The sequence below is a fragment of the Quercus suber genome, unplaced genomic scaffold, assembly GCF_002906115.3.
Source record: "Quercus suber isolate HL8 unplaced genomic scaffold, Cork oak 2.0 scaffold_305, whole genome shotgun sequence".
NCBI classification, from domain to species: domain Eukaryota; kingdom Viridiplantae; phylum Streptophyta; class Magnoliopsida; order Fagales; family Fagaceae; genus Quercus; species Quercus suber.
The window spans coordinates 256,586-280,388 of record NW_027069761.1 but is presented as its reverse complement, the minus strand read 5'-3'; the positions used below and the strand labels follow the sequence as shown (position 1 = coordinate 280,388).

At 35.6% G+C, this 23,803-nt stretch overlaps 1 pseudogene; it reads left to right on the top strand.

Annotated features, from left to right (window-relative positions):
• The first annotated feature begins 6,346 nt into the window (after positions 1-6,346).
• On the top strand, positions 6,347-18,810 carry LOC112006911 (cysteine-rich receptor-like protein kinase 10; annotated as a pseudogene).
• The last annotated feature ends 4,993 nt before the right edge of the window (positions 18,811-23,803 follow it).

The window sequence follows — 23,803 nt, the reverse complement described above, 5'->3', positions numbered from 1 at the left end:
TTTACACGAAACAAACACAGCCTTAAAATCATTTTTCACACTTAAATAGTTTAACCTATCATCATTAAGGCCTACGGAGGTATCTAGTTTCTTTGAAACACATTTCAGCTTTGTTAGTGGGCTTAGCTATTGAATTCGTGGCCATCACTACTTGGGGTTGCAGTTATTAAATTGATAAATAGGAGCATTGAAATGCCCCGTTTGATGCCTGAACTTGTCAATCAGGTTTCCAAATTTTTCACAACTATTCTAATTATAGTGTTCGCCTATATCTACCACCATAAATCCCTTGATGCCACAAAACATAAGATATTGCTAGTCAATTTTCTGAACAATGGTAGTGCATGGATGGAAAATTGGTTAACTTAAATAATATATAATTTCTTATTCCTACGTTATAGGGGCTAACAAGATATTCTAGGCTTGAAAAGCATTGCTGCCTTCTACAATAATTTAGAGCTGAATACACGTCACTAGAAGGATGATAAGAAGATAAATATCAACCATAAAGCAACATTTTCCCTTTCACATGGTGACAAACTTGAATTGATAAGGTCCAAGCCTATTGCTTTATTAGGTACTATTTCAAAGCCTATGGAGTACCCTTTCCTGACATACAGCCATATTGAACATTCCTAATCTAATATAATAATAATTATAGGAGCCATTTTTCTATTAATATAATGATAGTCTAGGTTCATGACAATTGCTAGCTATTTAATATTCAAACTTCTTAAATTTAGAGCATGAGAAAATCATATCTGTAGGTTTCCACGCATAGCTGCATAGAAGAAAAAAAAACCTTAATCATGTGTTGTGATTGAAACAAAAGGAACTTTCTTATGTATATACACGTGTAACTTAAGAGGTAAAAGGTTAGGGTTTTTAAAAGCTTATCAAAGCCCATATATTTACTTATGCTATCTCACTTGGGCTTAATATACCATAGAATTTATCTTATTTTTAATATCCTAGGCCCAAATCAATTAAATCCATTTAATTGTAGGCCTCCTTTTTAATTTACATATAAGAATTAAATTGGTATCAAAACTATGGGGTGTTATATTTAATGCGGTGGTAACAGCTTTCTCCTAAATATTTTTCAGCTTTCCTTTGTCTTACTCCCTCCTGATGTTTATCCTTACTAGTAGAATTGTCAGAAGTGTTGCTCCTGATGGCAGATTAAACCTTCTGACCTCTACTTTCCTTAACCGATGAGGCATTTCTCCTCTGACTCCTTCCCAACCCTTCATAACCAGAATCCTTTCATAGCCTACTGATTTGTACGTCTTCGCTAATGTCTAATTGTTCTGGGACTGCTAAATATCCTTGGACAAGGCCCACGGCCCAATATACATTTATAGGCCCTTCATCCCTACAATAGTATATCATTTCTTATTAAATATGTTTTAAGGGATAATTACAGTAAACCCACCTGTGGTATGACCCGTTTTCACTTTGTCTACCCGTGATTCAATCATTTACACTTTGTCCACCTGAGATTAATCCTGTTAGCCTTTCGTAACCCACCTCTCCGTTTGTTGTTAGAAAAACACATTTTTAGGCAAAAACAAATATAACAAGAATAAAAAAGTTTTAGGGTTTTGATTGCTTAAAAACTTCTATAAGAACAAAGTGGTGGAATAGCACACAAATCCCACTTTGATCTTGGCTTCTCTCCCCACTGTAGCTGGGATTCAAAGTGGGTTTGAAGTTGGAAATGTGGGTGGGTTTGCTACTGTGGTTGGGTTTCATTTGAGCTGCCTCATATGAAACTCCATGGCCGACCCTTCAAGCTCGTTTCCCTTAATCATTGACGCCACCTTAGCGGCAAGCTCCTCCTCCTCAGCGGTGAGCTCCTCCATTGAACCTCCATGGCCAACCCTTCAAGCTCCCACAATAAATCTCACAAAGCCCTCTTTCTCACTCTAAACCCGAGCTTAGACTCTCTAAGCTGTCGGCCTGAGCTTTTTCTAAACCCCTATTCTCTCATCTCTAAAACTCTCCTAAACGAACTCCTTGGCCGCCCCTCTCAACTTCACCCCTCACATCAACGTTGCCACCTCAGGCAACCTCACCACATCAGACCCTCACCAAACTCGAGCTCCTTCTCTCTAATCTCTGAAACCCTCTCAAGCCGAGCCTCCCTCGGACTTCCAAGGTCACCCATCTCCAATCATCAACCACCACCACTCCACAGTGGTTCCTCTACTCTTTGCATCTCGGCCTAACCTGGGTTTTAGGGGTTTGTTAATGATGGGTTTAGGTGAATTTTCCAGAGAGTTTTCTTTGTGTTGGATTGTGAATTAATTTTTGGTTTGATAAAGGGGTTTGATTGAAAGGTTGGTCCAGAGGGTTTGCTGGATTTCTCTCCCTGTCTTACATTCCGATCTAGCACCTAAAAGCCACTACCACGACACCAAACCCATGGCTAATCTACCATGATCCAAATCCACGGCTAGATTTTTATATACCTCACACTTCAATTGTTGGCTTATCTCTATCTCAATCTCTCTTTGTTGTAATGTTGCTGGTTGTTTTGAGATGTTGGTCTTCTTGTAAAATTTGGTTCAAAATTTTGAGTTGTTGTGAAATTGTTGATCTTGTTATAGATTAAAAATAATTTCATTGAGCCATTTGATTGGCGTGTTGTTCCTCCACTTTGTTCTCATTGAAGTTCATGAGCAATGAAAAACCCTAGCTTTTTATTTTTTGTTATATTTGTTTTTGCCTAAAGATGTGTTTTTCTAACGGCAAACGGAGAGGTGGGTTACGGAAGGCTAATAGGACTAACCTTAGGTGGGCAAAGTGTAAATGATTAAACCACGGGTAGGCAAAGTGAAAACAGACCATACCACAAGTGGGTTTATTGTAATTATCCCATGTTTTAATTCATCCCAAGCTTAGAAACCTAGAGAACAGGAAGCCTCATGTCTCTTGATGATTAAGAATATCAATTTGCATGTACCTTACATTTATAGAAGCACACTCTAGTCCGAGTATGTTCAAGGTGAAAATCATATTCCATGACCGAAAAAAAGTACTAGGTCATTTTAGTGCTATTTTTATTTATTATAATATTTAATTGATTGGAAAGTTGATTTTGAATCAAGATTATGTATTATGAACAATTAATTATTTAAAATAATATAACATGGGAGACTAGGAATTTCAAATACTAAAAATTATCTTTAAGACCACATGAGAGTGTAGCTTAATGGTAGGAGTTCTTGTCTTAACATCCAAAAAGAAACAGTTCAAGCGACAGCTCCAGGAAAGCCCTACGGTACATGTAATATTATTCATTGCATCACGTGGCATGAGGTCGATTAGTCAACACTAAAGAACTTCTTTTTTTTTTTAATTGAGAAAAATAAAAAAAGTACATTTTCAAATCTAAATCTTCTAAAAAATTACACACCAACCCGATTATGGTCTAAATTGTAATAATCTATCAGGTAGGTGTAAGTTGTAGTTATCTGTTGAGAAATGGGTTAAAAGAGTTGATATAAAATTCTAAATTATTTTTATAAGGCTTTACAAAATAATTTAAACTCAACGACCCAAACCAATTGGTGTTTAGAGTTATCACGTTGGGTTGGCTTTTCAGCCTACCTTTATAATGCTATCAAGGGGTTGGCTTGCTTTTCAGTCATGAGAGCTGTGACGACTTGTAATAACAAGATAGATAAATAAACAAAGACGAGAAGAGTAGTTATGGAATCTGAGTCCAGCCCCTACCATTGTTTGACTAGTATTTATAGTTCCACTATTTTTTTGATATATATTTATATAGTTCATCTGTGAAGCTTAAGCATCATAAATAATAAAATATTTTGAGAAAACCGTACTGCAATCCCATGGATCTACCCACAAGGAAAGATAATATATCTTTTGTTATATAAGTAATAATAACGAAAGATAAATTTAAATAAAATTTTGGGGAAAAAAAAACCTACTATAATTTTATAATATATATATATATATATATGGAAAACAGTCTAAAACTTCATTTTAACTAAATATAAGTTAAACTAAAGTACAAAAATTCCAAAGCATGAGGAGGAGAGTCTTCAATCCAAATGACATCAAAACCCTACGCTACACTGCAATACTTTTAATTTTGTCAATTTAAACCCTACGCTTTCATTAGCATGACAATCAAAATCCTATCCCACTTTATTAAGTTCTGAATTAGACATCTAATATATACACAAAAAATGCATTGATTTATCCAATAAAAGTGCAGAAAATTATTATTTAAATCATTTAACTATGTCACAAATACTCTCTTATATGTGGACTCAAACTCTCTTAGTAAGTCTAGCCTAACATACGAAATTTTATTACTTTAAATTGAAGATAGAGAAGAGAGTGGAGACCGTGTTCAAACTCAAAACCATATTTCTAACCATTCAGCAAATAACAACAACAGGCCCTACCATGAAGCAAACCCAGAGTACAGAGAGTACTCAAATTAGATTGGGATTCATATAACTAGTTTTTTTTTTTTTTTATATGGGGAAACACATGAAATTTCATTCATTTGAAATTGAGTTACAACATAGGACAAAAATAGCAGAGAAAACAAAACACAAACAGCTACAAGCCACTGTCCTCTTAGATTACATGCCTCATAAAGCTTGGACAAACACCTTTCCAAACCTGAGAAACACCAGAAATTTTGGCAGCTCTTGCAATCTCATGTGCTCTTCTATTGCCACTCCTTTTCAAATGCTAAAAAGAGCACCAAGAAAAAGAGGAAGAGATATCTTTAATGTTCTGAATAATGTGCCCTAGCTCACTGCCAATATCACTTTCTAAGATGGTTTGAATGATTGAGAGAGCATGGACTCAACAAGGACATGGGAAATCCCCATTAATGAAGCAAGCAGCACCCCTCTTGTAGCACCATAGCTTCAATAATCTCAGCAGAGAAAGGCGTTGGAAGAATTTTGTTTGATGCTGCTATAAAGGAGCCTCGACAATCACAAATCACCACTCTAATGCAAGAAGGCTTGCCATCGTCTGAAGCAACGCCATCAACATTGATCTGAAGAAACCCAAAGGAGGGGCTTGCCATGTTGTTGGGGTAGGGGCTGGAGAAAAATCAGGGAGGGAACAAGCGTCTTTATACTCACTAAGCATTCTATTTGCCATTTCCCAAACCTGGCTTGGAGGAGTGCCCGAGTCATTGTGCAAAGCTTGGTTACGATTCCACCAAATGGACCATGCCACCGCAAAGAAAAGCTCCAAATCATTTGGGAAACCTTTATCAATAATGTCTAAGGCAATGTCCACAGGTTCTCTGGAAGAGGAAGAAACTTCAACTGGGCAATTGTGCCATTGTGCCCAAGACAGCTTTGCATGATCACAAAGAAAAAGTGCATGGGCAGCGAATTCAATGACTTTGTCACATAGAGGGCAAAAGCTTGAGCAATGAATACCCTGTGGCTTAAGTTGAACATAGTGGGAAGGCCATTTACACAAGTCCTCTAAGCAAAAATTTTGAGCTTTTGAGGAACTTTCTGACTCCAAATCTTCTTCCACAACAATGTTTTTGAATCAGAAGATGCGCATCACCAACATACAAGAGTCCACTAGACTTGAAGCAATGTGGTATGCACTTTTGACTGTAAAGACCCCCTATTTATTACCTAACCAGATGAGGCTGTCTTCGGTAGATTATAGTTGAGGGAATTTTAAAATTGTACTAGCTTCAAAGGGAAAAAGATGGACCTGACCACTTCTACTTTCATTTGGTATCATTATCAATAAGGGAGGATACCATTGGATAGTCATCAAAAACTGTTTGGGGTGTAATTACTTTGTGAGAAGTTGGCGTTGCAGCCACTTATCCTCCCANAGTTGCAGATGTGCTTAGGGTTCCTAGGATAGATTTTCCTGACTATCCTTCTTGTAAGCGTCTGAGGATTGTGTCCAAAGATGAGCTCATTTCTGCTTTTGTCAGTGCCTAGCTGAATGGAGTGAGCATCAGTACACATCATGTAGGCCTTTTGCTAAAGGTCCTAGATTTCTTAACATGGTGATGACTTTTGTATTCCATTCACTCTCTCACTACAACTTCATCATAGAGCCTCGTGCTCGATTTTTGTTATCTCTTTTAGAGCATCTTACTATAGATTTTCCTTCTCATTTTATCCTTTCTATCATAGATGTTCATTTAGATTCGGCGTCCCGTGATAAACTTATCTTTCTTTCCGCTATCACGAGGATCTTACACCATTTCTCTATTCCTTTTCCTGTGTCCGACCACTTCACACACATCTGTGCCATAGATACCGCTACTGTAAAACGTAGTGAGGCTCAGTTTAGGTCGCGATAGATGGATTTTACTCCTCCCTCCCATTCAGCTCCATCCGGATCTGCTCCACCTACATCTGCTTCTTCTTCCTCTACAGGTGATGTATCTCTTGGAGACATCATGGCGCAGCTGCAGCGCATGGATGCTCGCCTCGATACACTCTCCTCTAAGTTGTATCAGGTGAATTTTCGTATTGGTCGTATTGCATGACGGCAGGCGACCATAGGTGGTTTTGCTCCAGAGGCTACTCCTTCACCACCTTCTTTAGCAACTTTAGACTCTGAGGATGATGATGATGGAAATGCTAGCTCTACTGATGAGATGTCTACATAAAAAGGGGAAGTAGTTTTGGGTTATGAGAGTAGTCATCTTAAGGGGAGAGTTAGTATAGGACATTTTTAATAGGGGAAGTGTTGATATTTTTGAGGGATGTAGTGAGGTTTTGATGTATCTTTTCTTTTCTATTCTTTATAGATACATTAATCTTGTATATGAGGTCTTTTGACCAGTTTTACATACATTGTACTTATTTTCTCTATATGTGGATGTATGTTTCTTTCACCTCTCTCTCCATGTGTTGTTTCTTCTCTATCTTTACACACATGTTCTTTATACTTGTATGCAATCTATTATTTCTGTTTCACACAAGATACCTTGATGAGTTTTGTTTAAAGTGTTTTGGAAATACAAGTTGTCAAAGTCTACTTACCATAAACTCTCTTCTTGCAAAGTTTTTCAAGAGTTTGTGTTAGGATAGATTTTATTGTATTCAACAAGTGAATATGAGTTAAGTAATTTATGACTTCTTTCATATATTCATTTGTTTATTGTGGTTTTGTCACGGATTACCAAAGGGGGAGATTGTTAGGACATATGTGTTTTCACTTGTTAAGAACATATGTCACTTATTTATATAAATTGGCTAAATCTTTTGACAAAACACACTCTACTTGTAATTGGGTAGTTCTAGGTGTTTTTAATACTTCAAGAAACAAGGTTTCAAGGTCAAGTGTTGAAGTCATCAAGTCTGTCCAAGAAAAAGCAAGCTGAAGTGCAAATTCATTAAAGCTCGACACCTGCTCAATAGCTACCTCGACACCTGCTATCTGTCGAGATTCATAATTTCAGATTTTCTGATCTGATTTTCTTGGGATCCGTGAATACGCTTTTGGGCCTTCTTTTCTTCTAACCCTAAACATATTAAATGACTGTTTTAAGAGCTGTCATATTGTACATAAGTTGAAAAAGCATTGAGCAATCTCTGTTCAAGCAAACTGTGATCAAAGACGAAGTTCTTGACCTAGTTCATCTTCTCTGAAGAAGTTGCTGTGTATTTGCACCAAAGGGTTTTGTGACTAAGCATCTTCCTGATCTTCATTGTGTAGGATAAACTGAAGAACTTTGCAGCCAACCTCTCCTCCTTAATTGGTGTTTTGAAGTTGCGTACTGGGATCTGCGCATTGGTTAGTCACGTACTTGGGAGCCGTGCATCAAAAGAGAAATTGTCACTACATATCAAGTCCAATTGGGTATTGGGGTAAGGGTTCAACTGTAGGTTGGTAAGGTACTTGAGATTCCTTTACTTGTAACCGCTTGATTTGATAATAGTGGAGTTTCGGGAGTGGTGACTTGAAAATCACACGGTGGGGTTTTTGCCGCGAGATTTTTCCCCATTCGTAAACAAATCACCGTGGACAATTCTCAAAGGTTTAACTTCAAGTCAGAAATTTTTTTTGATACTTACCGCCATTGTTGAAGCTTCTCAACCATAGTGAGATGTTGTCAGACCTTGAGCTTGCATCTCCATTTCTTCTTCTTCAATTTTCTTCTTCTTATTCTTCTTTGTCTTTCTTTCTTTCTTTCTTTTTTCCTGCATTTTTGCAGTATCTGCATTTTTGCTCTTTCTAAAGTCTACTATTCTTCGCCCGTTTGCCGATGATGAAGATGAACTTTTTACTTTTTTCTATCACAGTCTTCCACAAGTTAGTAAATGCTTGGCTATCAAAGTGTAAAGTATTAACCCTTCCTTCTTTTACTTGTACCAGATCCTTGGCTGTCAACCATTTACTTGGGCCTTGTATTAATAGTTATTATTTAACTAATTTTTTAATGGGCAAGTCGGCCACTCTTCTAGTTTTATGGTTTATTTTTTTGAAATTTAATACATAGTTGACCATTTAAATTGGTTTGTGCTTTTCAAATCTATGATTTTTCTCAAAATTTTGTGAGCCTCTTCCCATTTCGATCGATCCAGTCTGATTTTCGATCAATCGAAAAAGTGCTTTATTTTATTGAAAAATGACTGTCTCATTCAATCGATCGAATGTATTTTTCGATCAATCGAAAGTCGCGAATCAGGTTTTTAAAAACACTGTTCTTGACTTTTTCAAATACTTTTTCAAAACTTTTCAAAAGTCTTTTCTCTCTCTCCGACTTGGCAAGCTCAACTATTCCAATTTTTGTCGTTTTCCTCCGGATTTTTTGCAAAGAATCTCTTTCCTCTAGCCGGTAAGACTCTTTTACCCTTCCTTTTGAATTTATTTTCATGATTCCATGCATAAATCCATGCATGTGAGGGAGATTTTCGGACTTAGCATTTTTGGGATTTTCTGTTGATTCAAGCCCTATTTTGTGCAATTGATCATTGGGTTTTTGTGGGGACACATCATAAACATGATCCTTACTTGTTAATTTCATCAATTTTGAGTTTGGTGAAAAATTGAAAAATTTAGGGTTTGTTCTTGATCCGATTTGGGCCTTTTGTTAAATTGGGTAGAATTTGATGAAATTGGCTTGTTGTGTTGATGTAATTAAGCATTATAATCTATGTGCTGTGTTTTGTAATGCTCAATTCATCAATTTGTTTAAAAATTTCTACAAGTGGTTTTCAATTTTTTGGGTTTTTGATAGAAATTCCATGCTCAAGCCAATTTTGTCAATTTCATCTCAATTGAACTTAATTGCTTACTGCATTAGTACATGCATTATGACATTGTATTTGTTCATGCATCATATAGATTTTCATTCTATTGTTTTTTGTGCTAACTTGCAGTCTGCCCTTGGTTTTGTTTTCTTGTGTTCTTTTGGTTTTCTCTTTGTGTCTCTGTCCTTTCCTTAGCATCATGCCTAGGAAGACTAGAGCCCGTAGGACTATTCCCTCCTCTTCTCCATCCCCTCCTTCCTTTGACCGTGAGAAGTTTCCGAGTGAGAAAAACCAAGAGATTTTTGAGAAGCTAAACCTTAGGAGAAAGATTTGGGCTGAGCGTTCTGTTCTGTTAGATGAACTTGATCCTGCCATTAGGTCAAACTTTGAGCGTCGGGGCTGGTTACCCTTGTTGGATGTTTCTGATCCTCTTCCACCTTCTGCCTTGATTAGAGAGTTCTTTTCGAACATCTCTATCCACATCTATGATTCCAACACTTTAGTAAAGAGTTGGATACGAGGCGTAGAGTACACCATTACTCCTCAAGTAGTGGCTGATGCTCTAGGGGTACCATTGGTTCGGAATCTTGTCAATCCGTATGACGAGTCTCCCGAGTTGAGCGACGTTTTGTCTTTCATCACTGGGACTACTGTCCAGTGGGGTTCTGATCCTAAGATCACTTATGCTGAGCTCTCCAGGTTGCATTATCTGTTCTTTAGGATAGCTTGTCATTCTATCTGGCCCATTTCTTATGTTCACACTATTCCTCTTGAGAGGTGTGTGTTTTTGTACACCCTGGTTATTGATGCTCCTATTAGTTTTCCCCATCTCTTTCTTCGTTCTTTGAACGATGTTTATAGGAGTTCATCTACTTCTCATGCTCTTGTACACCCTATTTTTATTCATAGGATTCTGCTCTATCTTGATCTTAGTGGCTTCCCTTCCTCTAAGCCCATTCATGTGATAGCTCCTATAAGTGCATCTTTTCTTAGACAAAGGGCCACTCATCTTCAAGCTGGTTCTAAACACCCTAGGTCTGAGTCGTCTAGTAGCACACCTCCTCCTTCTTCTTCTACAGGTCTTGCTGGTGAGGATGTTCCTGATCCAGTTGGTGATGATGCTGCTACTGCTGATGTTCCTCCACCTCCTTCGGCCGACTTTGATGTTCGTCGTACTCTGGAGACTGTCATGACCGTTCTAGCGGCTCATGGTCAGATTTTGGTGGACTTACTAGATGAGATTCGTGCTCTCTGAGCCGACTTTGCGCGTTTTCATTCACCCTCACCACCTCCTTTTGATGGCGACTTGTGATTGCCCTTTGGCATTCCGTCACAAAAAGGGGGGGTGGAGTTTTGACTTGTGGAGGAGTTTTTGTAGTTAGGGGGAGATTTTTTTTTGTTTCTTTTTGTTGTGAGGAGCTTGTGGAGATTTTAGATTGTATCTAGGTGCTTCACTTTGTATATCATTTTTGGGGATATTCATGTTAGGGCGAGTAACATTGATTGATATTCATGTTATATTCATTGATTCTTGTTGCTTTGTGATTCACTACTTATTGATTTATATTTATGAGTTGTTCATTCATATATGTCTTTATTTTGTGTTGTGTGAATCTTACAAGAATGTTATACCTGTTGTTTTACTCTTTTCTGTCACACATGCGTTTATGCCTTTGTTGAGTATTTTAGGAATATACAGGTTGATTCAACTAAGCTGCTGTCTACACTTGCAACCGATGGATAGTAGTTAGGGTTGAATTTGAGTTTATGAGCATTATCTTTGTAAAGGGCTTCTTACTTGTAAAACTTTGAGCTTTTAATTAGGGTTTTGTCACGGATTGCCAAAGGGGGAGTTTGTTAGGTTCTAAAGGTTTAGGAATTTATGTATTTAGAAATCTAATTTGTAATATTGGCAAACCATGATCAAAATGATATGTTTAGTCTTGTTATAGTGTGCTCAAAGTTGTTTAATTATTGTAAAGTTGGAATCGAGAGACTGTAGATGCATTGGGGCATTTCGGTTTGGCTCGATCGATCGAAGAATAGATTCGATCGATCGAAAGTCGACCATATTGCGTTTTCTGCAGAATTTCCAACTCAGCCCTAACTCATTAAACGTTTAGGGTTTTATGTTTTTGCCCTAGGTATATAAGGCAAAACCCTAGCCACGTTTTGAGAGTTGCTTCAGTTGTATTGTTGCTCATACATTGCTGTTTTGTGTAAATTTCTTGTGAGATCTAGAGGAGCTTTCCTTTACACAAAGCTTAGGGTTTTCAAGTTAGAGATAGTATCAACATCTTGATGATCAACTTGGTTGCTACCATTGAATCTTAAAAAATATCAAGCGTGGGTGCTTGTAGCTGATTGAAGAATTCAAGAAAGAAGGAGTCCGTGGATTCGGAGCTTGCACGTGGTCGTGTCAGTAAGTTCTACTGGTGGGTAGCATTAGGAAGTCAAGCGGGGAGCTTGTAGTCCTTCTATATGAACTTCGATTCTTTCGCATAGTGGATTCAGGTTTACCTTGAGGATAGCTAGGTCAAATCCTCCCCAGGTTTTTACCGTATGGTTTCCTGGGTGATCATATCATTGTGTCTTTTATTATTCCGCTGCTTTATTATTTTGATATGATTATTTGATTGCTTTAACTTAGAATTGCATAATTTGACTAAGTAACAACTTGGCTAATTAATCTAGGCTAACCAATCTGGTTGTGTTTTAAGGGGTCTAAAACCGTTCAAATTCAAATTTTATAACACTTGAAAAATTTTATGATTCATCCGTCAGAATAAATTTGTGTGAACAAATTTCTGATTTTGCAGGAAATGATGGTAACAAATCTCAAACAGTCATCATAGTTGTGCCCATTATTGCTTTTGTGATGCTGATAATAATCTCCTGCATCTACCTAAGAGTTAGGAAGCCAGGAAAGAAACCAGAAAGTAAGTTAATTAATTGGTTATTGTTATGAAATTACTGTAGATTTTCTTATAAAATTTTTTATAATATGACATCATGCGATAATAATATAATAAATAAATATTTAAATAATTTTTTTGTAATCCATGATATATTAGTTTGTAAAACTTATCTAATAAAATTTATAATATTCTAACTTCCAACCACCACTTTATTGTTATTTGTTATTTATCTTATTAAGAGGAAGACTTTTCCTAGGGATTATAATTTAAAACATGACATAATTTGGAGAATATTTCTTATAAATTGATACTTATCATTCACCAATTAACATTCAACGTGTTCGTTCAAGAAATGATTTCCATTATAACAAACAATTTTTTTATATACTAATCTATTTGGCATCTAGACTTTGATATATAATTAGTTTTTGAGAAGCTGTTGTTGTTGCATGCACTTATTTTAAAATGCGCTGCTCTCTTAATAATTAAGGAACTAATAACATCTTGTTCAGGCGAAGCTGTAGATGAGATTGAAAGTTTGGAGTCCTTGCAGTTTGACTTTGACACTGTTAAAGTTGCAACAGATGACTTTTCTGATGCAAATAAGCTTGGACAAGGTGGATTTGGTGTTGTCTACAAGGTAATGTGACTTTATCATTAACCTTAAAGGCTATTATCCACTCCATTTTACTTGGAATGAAGAAAATTAATATAACCAGCAATTTTTTTCCCCCTGAATCTAATAGCATCAGAGTGCTTCAATACACAATTAAATTTATAATATTTTAATTTGAAGCATAAAATGGAATCAGTCTCACCATGTAGAGACAGTTGATTCAAACTCTCCCTCTTCTATATGGAGTCAACGATGCACAGCATGTTATATGAAAAAGTTTGTCATCACGATGCACAGCATGTTAAATAGGGGAAAAAATATATAAGTGACTATTATATTAAAAAGTTTGTCATCACGATGCACAGCATGTTAATTCCAAAATGGATATCTGCATAAGGGTTAAATATATTTTAATCCAATACATTTTTCAGGGTAAGCTTCATAATGGACAAGATGTTGCTGTGAAAAGGCTTTCAAAAAATTCTGGACAAGGAGATCTTGAATTTAAGAATGAAGTGTTGTTAGTGGCCAAGCTTCAACACCGAAATTTAGTTAGACTTTTAGGATTTTTTGGCAAGCCTTGATCACTTCATTTTTGGTATGAGTTTACATCTACCTTCATTTCAAATTATATTCATTGTAATTTTAATTTGGTTTAATTACATATCTTGTGCATAGACTTCCTAAAAAATTTTAGTACCATATAATATATTTTATTAAATATGTAGATCCAATCAGGCGTGCACATCTAGATTTGATAAGACGCTACAAAATCATAGGAGGCATTGCTCGAGGGCTTCTTTACTTTCATGAAGATTCTTGGCTTCGTATTATTCATTGTGATCTCAAAGCAAGCAATATCCTATTAGATTCTAAAATGAATTCAAAAATTTCAGATTTTGGTATGACAAAATTGTTTGCACTTGATCAAAGTGAAAACAATACAAATAGAATTGTTGGGACCTAGTAAGTATCCTTTTAGGTATACTTGATGTTTACTTTGTACCAAAGAAACAACATGAAAGTCCTAACAAGTATTGTTGAAAATAATTGTGAATATGCAATGGATATATGTCTCCAGAGTATGCAATGTATGGACAATTCTTAGTGAAGTCTGATGTTTTTAGTTTTGGTGTGCTAGTTTTAGAGATAATAAGTGGACAAAAGAATAGTTGCTTCTAGAATGGAGAGAATGTTAAGGACCTTCTAAGCTACGTAAGTATGACTATTTTTTTACTAATGTTATATACACCTCGTAAGTATGGAGTGGTAGGTAAGATTGCAGGTTCAAATATGTGTATTACATATTTTGATAGAGTCTCTCTCTCTCTCTCTCTCTCTCTCTCTCTCTCTCTCTCTCAATGTGTGTGCGTTGTGGGGGGGGGGGGTATTTGATTAAATAGACTCAAAAGAAGAAAGAAGGGAAATTTCAACCAACACCCTTAATTAGCTTTCTGATGTGGAGTATGCTAATCTGTTTTTTGGGTACATGTCCCTTGTGCCTACTAGTATGACATTAATAACATCCATTAATTAATATGATATCTAGGTAGTTTGTATAGTTAGTTGGGATGAACATGAAGGATGGGGAGTTTATATAATATCTAGGTAACTTGTATAGTTAGTTGGGATCAACATGAAGGATGGGGAGTTTAAAGGAAGGGAAGAACTATCTCCTATTGAATAGAATTTTTCTTTCTTTCTTTCTTTTTAAAACACAAAACAAAATAATGTCCTCTTAAATATTTTGTTTTTGGTTTAAATTATCTTGCAGGCGTGGAAAAATTGGAAACAAAGTATAGCTTCAAATCTTGTTGATCCCACATTGAAGGCAGGTTCGACAACTAAAATAATGAGATGCATTCACATAGGATTATTGTGTGTTCAAGAAAATGTCGTTGATAGACCAACTATGGCCTCCGTTATTCTTATGCTTACTAGCTTCTCTATTACTCTACCAATACCTTCAGAACCTGCATTTTTTATGCATAGCAATACTGAATCAAACATTTCGTCACAATGTGGGAGGATGATTCAAGGGTGATAGAGTCAGATCAATCTAATAGCAGCTTTGTCCAAGCTATTTCCTTGCTAGTGTTTAATGATTTGTGTGTGTGTGTGTGTGTGTTTGTGTGTGCAGAAGGTATGGATTTGAAATGTAATACTAATAATTCTCCTTTAAAAAAAAAATACACTATATAGAGTTATTAATAATACATTATCACCTTAACAATCTTTCCTAAACCTTAACCATTTATTGACTGAAAAAAAACATATCTCGATTAAAATCATTATTCAACTATCTTGCTAAACCTTAGGATTTGGATCAGATGCAATACCCACTGGGTGCAATTACACTAATTCATCTCACATTAATTTTTACCATCCTATTTCTTAACTTTAACTTTTTAACTCTTTAACACTCTTGTTTAACTTTTTTTAATTTAATGGTTGAGATTGAAAGTTGAAAATTCAACTTTTAATCTCAATCATCCAATGCTATTGCATCAGGTGCAATATCCTAGGTTAAAATCATTATTTATGATTGATCCATGACTTCAGCATGACACCGCTATTATTTAGTATTAATTGCTTTGAACTAATATTGTATATTTAAAAAATGGATATTTCTATGATCTTTGTTTCGGTTTATGGTTTGGATTTTTTTTTTTTTTTTTTTTTTGGTAATTGTTATGTGGTGTCAAATTGGCAAAGTCCTCAATACTAAACTTGATTCTCATTCCTCATATTTTTTGCATCTCAAGAAAACTTTTATGGCCCATTTGGATTGAGGGAGAGAGAGGGGGAGTAGAGCAGAGTAGATAAGAATTGGGCACAAATTAGCCTATTTTCAGCCAACTCTATTATACTCCCCTTCACTCCCCCTCCCTCCTCCCTCAATCCAAACAGACCATTAATGCAATGAATGTTCAATTAGTGTGTAAAAATCCTATGAACGTTTAGACCCCCAATTCACAAATTACCAACACAAACTTATAGTCAAACAATGTATGTGCGGAATATGAAAATAAGCTAAAATAGAATTGGTAAAACAATCTAAACCGAAATTAATCACAATTACAGCAGTAATTAAAAGGCAAAGATTAAGGGAAGAGAGATACAAACACAAAGACAACACAGCGATGTGTTATAGAAGAGGAAACCGAAGTCTTTGGCAAAAAACCTCTCTGCCGCCCTCCAAGCGGTCAATAATCCACTAGAGAATAAAGTTGGAATACATGAATAGCAGAAGACCCTTCAAGCCTAATCTACCCAATGCACCTAAGCCCTCCAAACTTCTTGCTCCAACAGGGTTATACCGAACCTTGTCTTCTCTAGCTTACCAGATCCCACAATCACCCATTGCATCAACCAAAATTAATTGGTCACTTCTTAACTGCTTCCCAAGCACCAAACAACCTTCTCACATATATGGATATGGTGAAATAAAGATTTGGCTAATGTACCTCTCAAGGATATGTCAATAGAGAGAGTGAGAGTAAAGGAATTTGAAGAATCAAAGATGAAGATTGTGGATGAGTCAATCTTATTTTTCTCTAGGGTTCCTCTCTCAAAATTATCTCTGGAAACTCTCAACATTTCGTGGGTATAAGGGTATTTATAGTCAGGTGTATGAGGAATACGAAGAGTCAATTACAACCAAACAGGGCATCCTGGTGACTCAAGCTCACGACTAGAACGAGTCGCAAGTTTGAGTCGCAAGCTAACGGACTGGCCAGACTGGAAGTTTTGTCCTATAGTGCAACAATTGGTGGAACTCTTTAGCTCCCCCTGCATGCTTCACACGTGTGCCGTTCTGGTAACTCGCCAGTCACGAGGCTCTTCTTGAGTACACACTCTTGAGTTTTTTTCACACTTTCTCACACACTACCCTTACATAATTCTCATCTAAATACAGGGTTTCTAAATGCTGAATTACAAGCAAATTTGGCACGGAATAAAGCCAACAAAATGATTGAATAAATTCAACCTTACATGCATCGCCACTCATGATTGTGATAATGGAGAAGATTTTACCCCTTAATATTGAATAAATTGGACATGGATATGTACTTGCATAACCAAAAAAAAAAAAAAGAAGAAGAAGAAGAAAAAGAAGGGATACGTATGATAGGAATAATAGCATTAATATTAGTTGTGCTAAAAAAAATGTTATTTTGACACATTAAAAAGTTATTTTATCTATTTTAAGTTTTAAGTACACTATTTTACAATACATATTATGCATCACATCTTATATAATTTTATCACTTTATTCAAACATTATTTCTTAAATATTTTTAATTCTTTTTTTATCATTAATAGAAGAGAGAGAAAGTAATAAAATAATTTTATTTTTTTTTTCATGTATAAATTTTGTTTTATTTTCTTATTTTGTAGAATTATATGACTAGTAGATTTATGTATAATTGAAATTTTATTTTTGAGTGTTTTCTTTTTATTTTTGTATGAAAAAGAATNGAAATTTAGTTAGACTTTTAGGATTTTGCTTGGAAGGAAATGAAAGACTTTTAATTTATGAGTTTATGCCTAATGCAAGCCTTGATCACTTCATTTTTGGTATGAGTTTACATCTACCTTCATTTCAAATTATATTCATTGTAATTTTAATTTGGTTTAATTACATATCTTGTGCATAGACTTCCTAAAAAATTTTAGTACCATATAATATATTTATTAAATATGTAGATCCAATCAGGCGTGCACATCTAGATTTGATAAGACGCTACAAAATCATAGGAGGCATTGCTCGAGGGCTTCTTTACTTTCATGAAGATTCTTGGCTTCGTATTATTCATTGTGATCTCAAAGCAAGCAATATCCTATTAGATTCTAAAATGAATTCAAAAATTTCAGATTTTGGTATGACAAAATTGTTTGCACTTGATCAAAGTGAAAACAATACAAATAGAATTGTTGGGACCTAGTAAGTATCCTTTTAGGTATACTTGATGTTTACTTTGTACCAAAGAAACAACATGAAAGTCCTAACAAGTATTGTTGAAAATAATTGTGAATATGCAATGGATATATGTCTCCAGAGTATGCAATGTATGGACAATTCTTAGTGAAGTCTGATGTTTTTAGTTTTGGTGTGCTAGTTTTAGAGATAATAAGTGGACAAAAGAATAGTTGCTTCTAGAATGGAGAGAATGTTAAGGACCTTCTAAGCTACGTAAGTATGACTATTTTTTTACTAATGTTATATACACCTCGTAAGTATGGAGTGGTAGGTAAGATTGCAGGTTCAAATATGTGTATTACATATTTTGATAGAGTCTCTCTCTCTCTCTCTCTCTCTCTCTCTCTCTCTCTCTCTCTCAATGTGTGTGCGTTGTGGGGGGGGGGGGTATTTGATTAAATAGACTCAAAAGAAGAAAGAAGGGAAATTTCAACCAACACCCTTAATTAGCTTTCTGATGTGGAGTATGCTAATCTGTTTTTTGGGTACATGTCCCTTGTGCCTACTAGTATGACATTAATAACATCCATTAATTAATATGATATCTAGGTAGTTTGTATAGTTAGTTGGGATGAACATGAAGGATGGGGAGTTTATATAATATCTAGGTAACTTGTATAGTTAGTTGGGATCAACATGAAGGATGGGGAGTTTAAAGGAAGGGAAGAACTATCTCCTATTGAATAGAATTTTTCTTTCTTTCTTTCTTTTTAAAACACAAAACAAAATAATGTCCTCTTAAATATTTTGTTTTTGGTTTAAATTATCTTGCAGGCGTGGAAAAATTGGAAACAAAGTATAGCTTCAAATCTTGTTGATCCCACATTGAAGGCAGGTTCGACAACTAAAATAATGAGATGCATTCACATAGGATTATTGTGTGTTCAAGAAAATGTCGTTGATAGACCAACTATGGCCTCCGTTATTCTTATGCTTACTAGCTTCTCTATTACTCTACCAATACCTTCAGAACCTGCATTTTTTATGCATAGCAATACTGAATCAAACATTTCGTCACAATGTGGGAGGATGATTCAAGGGTGATAGAGTCAGATCAATCTAATAGCAGCTTTGTCCAAGCTATTTCCTTGCTAGTGTTTAATGATTTTGTGTGTGTGTGTGTGTGTGTTTGTGTGTGCAGAAGGTATGGATTTGAAATGTAATACTAATAATTCTCCTTTAAAAAAAAAATACACTATATAGAGTTATTAATAATACATTATCACCTTAACAATCTTTCCTAAACCTTAACCATTTATTGACTGAAAAAAAACATATCTCGATTAAAATCATTATTCAACTATCTTGCTAAACCTTAGGATTTGGATCAGATGCAATACCCACTGGGTGCAATTACACTAATTCATCTCACATTAATTTTTACCATCCTATTTCTTAACTTTAACTTTTTAACTCTTTAACACTCTTGTTTAACTTTTTTTAATTTAATGGTTGAGATTGAAAGTTGAAAATTCAACTTTTAATCTCAATCATCCAATGCTATTGCATCAGGTGCAATATCCTAGGTTAAAATCATTATTTATGATTGATCCATGACTTCAGCATGACACCGCTATTATTTAGTATTAATTGCTTTGAACTAATATTGTATATTTAAAAAATGGATATTTCTATGATCTTTGTTTCGGTTTATGGTTTGGATTTTTTTTTTTTTTTTTTTTTTTTTTTTGTTATGTGGTGTCAAATTGGCAAAGTCCTCAATACTAAACTTGATTCTCATTCCTCATATTTTTTGCATCTCAAGAAAACTTTTATGGCCCATTTGGATTGAGGGAGAGAGGGGGAGTAGAGCAGAGTAGAGGAAGATTAGGTTCAAAGTAATTAATAAAAAAATATAACTAGAAAAATGTTTTTTTTTTTTTTTTTTTGCATGTGAAAAAACCCATTAAAGACTAAATAAATGTCATAAGAACAAGAAATTAGCAATTCAACATATATAGCACACATCTATAATGCATGAAAATATAGTTAAAATGCAAATGTGATGCAATGCGTCAACATTTAGGATCATTTACACAAAACCCATCCCAAAAATTTCACCAAAACTTCATCAATTTTGAAAAACCCAAAAATTCTTCATAAACCCAAAAACCTAGGTCTAATGCGTGAAATGCATGAAGAATGAAGGATTTAGGACCTTTACCAGAGAAGAAACTCTTGATCTAGGCCGAAAAACACAAGGGAATGAAGTTTGGAGTGAGAGAGAAGTGTTTGGGAAGAGGGAGAGTCGTTTTCTATCGAGAGAGATCAGGGAGAAATGAGAGAAAATCGCGCAGACCCTATATATTGAAAACCCAATTTCTCGAGATGTGTCGAGATTTAAAACGCATGAATTAGCTGTCGAAGAGCTATCGAGGATCTGTCAAGAGGTGTCCATAGCACAAGGGGTTCGATGGATCAAGAAGCTATCGAGCATCCAGAAAGTTCCTCGATGGATCGAGTAGCTGTCAAGAAGCTATTGAGAATGCAATAAAAAGAAGCTAAAAGGGCTCGATAGATAGCCTAGCTATCGAGAGGTGTCTAGCAGCTATCGAGATTGCTTAAAAACAGTTTTTTCAAGAAGAAAAAAACACAGATATAAATGCAATCAAGCATGCTACACAACCAAATATCCAAACAACATTTTAAGCTCTCAAAATCATCTCTCAACAAGAAAAATGTCAAGCACATAGATCAAACACACACACACACACACACACTAAACAAGTCTAACCAATTTTATATTTCAAAAAGTTAAAACAGTTTAGTGAGCATACATTAACACATATATTCCTTATGATTGCCAAATTACATTGTACCTACACATGTATCAAAAGTAACAAAGAATATTGCATATTGTGTGTGAAAAACATCACGAAATTGCATAAGTATCTACATGTTATGACAATTTGAGATATGAGAAAATCACTTTAACTCACACACAATCATAACTGTTTGATAGGGACTATCACCTTCAAGGTACATCCTATAACTCTCACATCTCCTAGAAGACACGCTTGCAATCATATATAAAGCATCTTGATTCTTTTTGCTTTTATTTTTCTTTGCATATTTTAAGGTTGAATTTATCAACCATTTTGTTGGCTTTATTCCATGCCAATTTGCTTGTAATTCAGCATTTAGAAACTCTGTATTTATGTGGGAATCATGCAAGGGTAGTGTGTGAGAGAGTGTGAAGAAAAGCTCAAAAGTGTGCACTGAAACAAGGCCATACGACTGGATCTTGCAACTGACTCGCGGCTTGCAAGTCACCAAAGCTGGCACATGAGTAAAGCATGCAGGGGAGCTGAAGAGTCACACTAGCTGTTGCACTACAGGACAAAAGTCCCAAGCTAGCCAAGCCGTTAGCTCGTGACTTGAACTCACGACTTAGTCCAGTCACCAGAACACTCTGTTTAGGAAAAACTGTCATTTCGTATTCCAAACACACACACCAATATAAATACCCCTTATACCCACAAAATATAGAGAGCTTCTAGAGAAAATTTTGAGAGAGAAACCCTAGAGAAAAACAAGATTGAGTCATCCATAATCTTTATCATCTGATTCTCCAAATTCCTCTACTCTCACCCTCTCCATTGTTACATCCTTGATAGGTACATTAGCCAAATCATTTTCTCACCATACTTATATCTGTGAGAATGCTTTTTTAGTGCTCGGGAAGCAGTTAGAAAGGGACCAATTGATATTGGTTGATGCTATGTGGAATCCGGTAAGTTAGAGAAGACAAAGGTTCGGCGTATCCTCATTGGAACAAGAAGTTTAGAGGACTTAGATACATTGGATAGATTAGGCTTGGAGGGTCTTCTACTGTTGATGTATCCCAACTTGATTCTCTAGTAGATTATTAACCGCTTGGAGGGCAGCGGAGAGGTTTTATGTCGAGGACTTTGGTTTCCTCTTCAATAACACATCGCTGTGTTGTCTTTGTGTTTGCATCTCTCTTGTCTTAATCTTTGCCATTTAATTTCTGCTGTGGTTATGGTTTTATTTGGTTTAGATTGTCTTATCAATTTTGTTTTAGCTTATTCTCATTTTTCACACGTACATTGTTTGATAATAAGCTGGAATTGATAATTTGTAAATTGGGGGTCTAAACGTTTAAGGGTGTTCTACACACATATTTTTCTTTCAATGGCCATCCAGGGTACACAAGTACCAATGTACACAAACACACACTGTTTTTTGTATTTTTTTTATTTTTCAATTTTTTTTTTATTTTTATGAAAAGCAAAATAAAACAAAACTGAAAATAAACAAACAAAAACATGTTAGAAAAAGCAATGTAAAAAAAAACTAGACTAACTCAAAACAATAAACCAAAACACACAAGTAATGCAAAATCAAAAAGGGGAAGGGAAGAGAGAGAAAAAGTGCTTAAATCACTTGGAGCCTTTTTCTTTCTACACCTTGGAAGAACCTTTCCATTTAGCAAACCCTTGATCCAGCGATAAGGGGGAAGAATCGAAACTGTTTAAGTTCGAAAAGAACATGAAGGTTTTGAGAAGATCTCCAAGAGGAACAAAGGAGGATGGAAACTGATTCTGGTTTCTTGATGAGATTATAATGTTGCTCTGTTGAGTGGCTAACCACTTATAGCAATTAGGTCAAGTATGTCCAGCTGCTCCACAGTGATGACAGAGATGTTGCTTCTTCTGTTTAGGCTTTTGAGTGTTTCCCTTCTTAGCCTTAGGGTTGTTGATCTCTTTCTTATCCTGCTTAGGGGGTGCTCCTAAGATAGATTTACCCTTGTCTATGTTCTCACTTGTTAGGACATATGTGTTTTCACTTGTTAAAAACATATGTCACTTATTTATGTAAATTGGCTAATCTTTTGACAAAACGCACTCTATTTGTAATTGGGCAGTTCTAGGTGTTTTTAATACTTCAAGAAACAAGGTTTCAAGATCAAATATTGAAGTCATCAAGTCTGTCCAAGAAAAACAAGCTAAAGTGCAAATTCATTAAATCTCGACACCTGCTCGATAGCTCCTAGACACCTGCTATCTGTCGAGAATTATAAAATCAGATTTTATGCTCTGATTTATTGGGATCCGTGAATATGCTTTTGGGCCTTCTTTTCTTATAACCCTAAACATATAAAAGGATTGTTTTAAGAGCCGTCAAATTGTACACAAGTTGCAAAAGCATTGAGCAATCTCTGTTCAAGCAAATTCTGATCAAAGATGAAGTTCTTGACCTAGTTCATCTTCTCTGAAGAAGTTGCTATGTATTTGCACCAAAGGATTTTGTGACCAAGAATCTTCCTAATCTTCATCGTGTAGGATGAACTGAAGAACTTTGCAACGAACCTCTCCTTCTAAGTTGGTGTTAGAAGTCGCATACTGGGATCCGCGCATTGGTTAGTCACGTACTTGGGAGCCGTGCATCAAAGGTGGGAACTGTCACTACAGATCAAGTCTAATTGGGTATTGGGGTAAGGGTTCAACTGTAGGTTGGTAAGGTACTTAGGATTCCTTTACTTGTAACCGCTTGATTTGATAATAGTGGAGTTTCAGGAGTGGTGACCTGAAAATCACCCAGTGGGGTTTTTGCCGTTAGGGTTTTCCCCATTCGTAAACAAATCACCGTGTTATTTATTTTCCGCTACTTAATCAGTTTATTGGTGATTTTTTTGTGCTTTCACGCGTTTGCATGATAAATTGATTAATTAATAACTTAGCTAATTAATTAATTGGTTTAATCACAAGGGGTCATTCAGTTTGTGGCCTATCATCACTAGCTAACACATTTTGCACATCATTGTTTTCAGATTCAACATTATTACTAGGAGGAACAAAAATAGTAGTACTAGCAAAAGCAATACTAGGAGAAGATAAATCATACCTTAAACCAGTTCAATCAGAAGCAGATGTCTGAAGATTAAGCATCTCATCAAGTTTTGCACTTGAAGTCCTTTCCAACTGAGCTCTGACTTGGAACAATTCTGCCTTAAGCTTCTTGGTCTTCTCAGCCATGAAATTATTCTCGAATCTTGGTGCTCCAATGGTCTAAT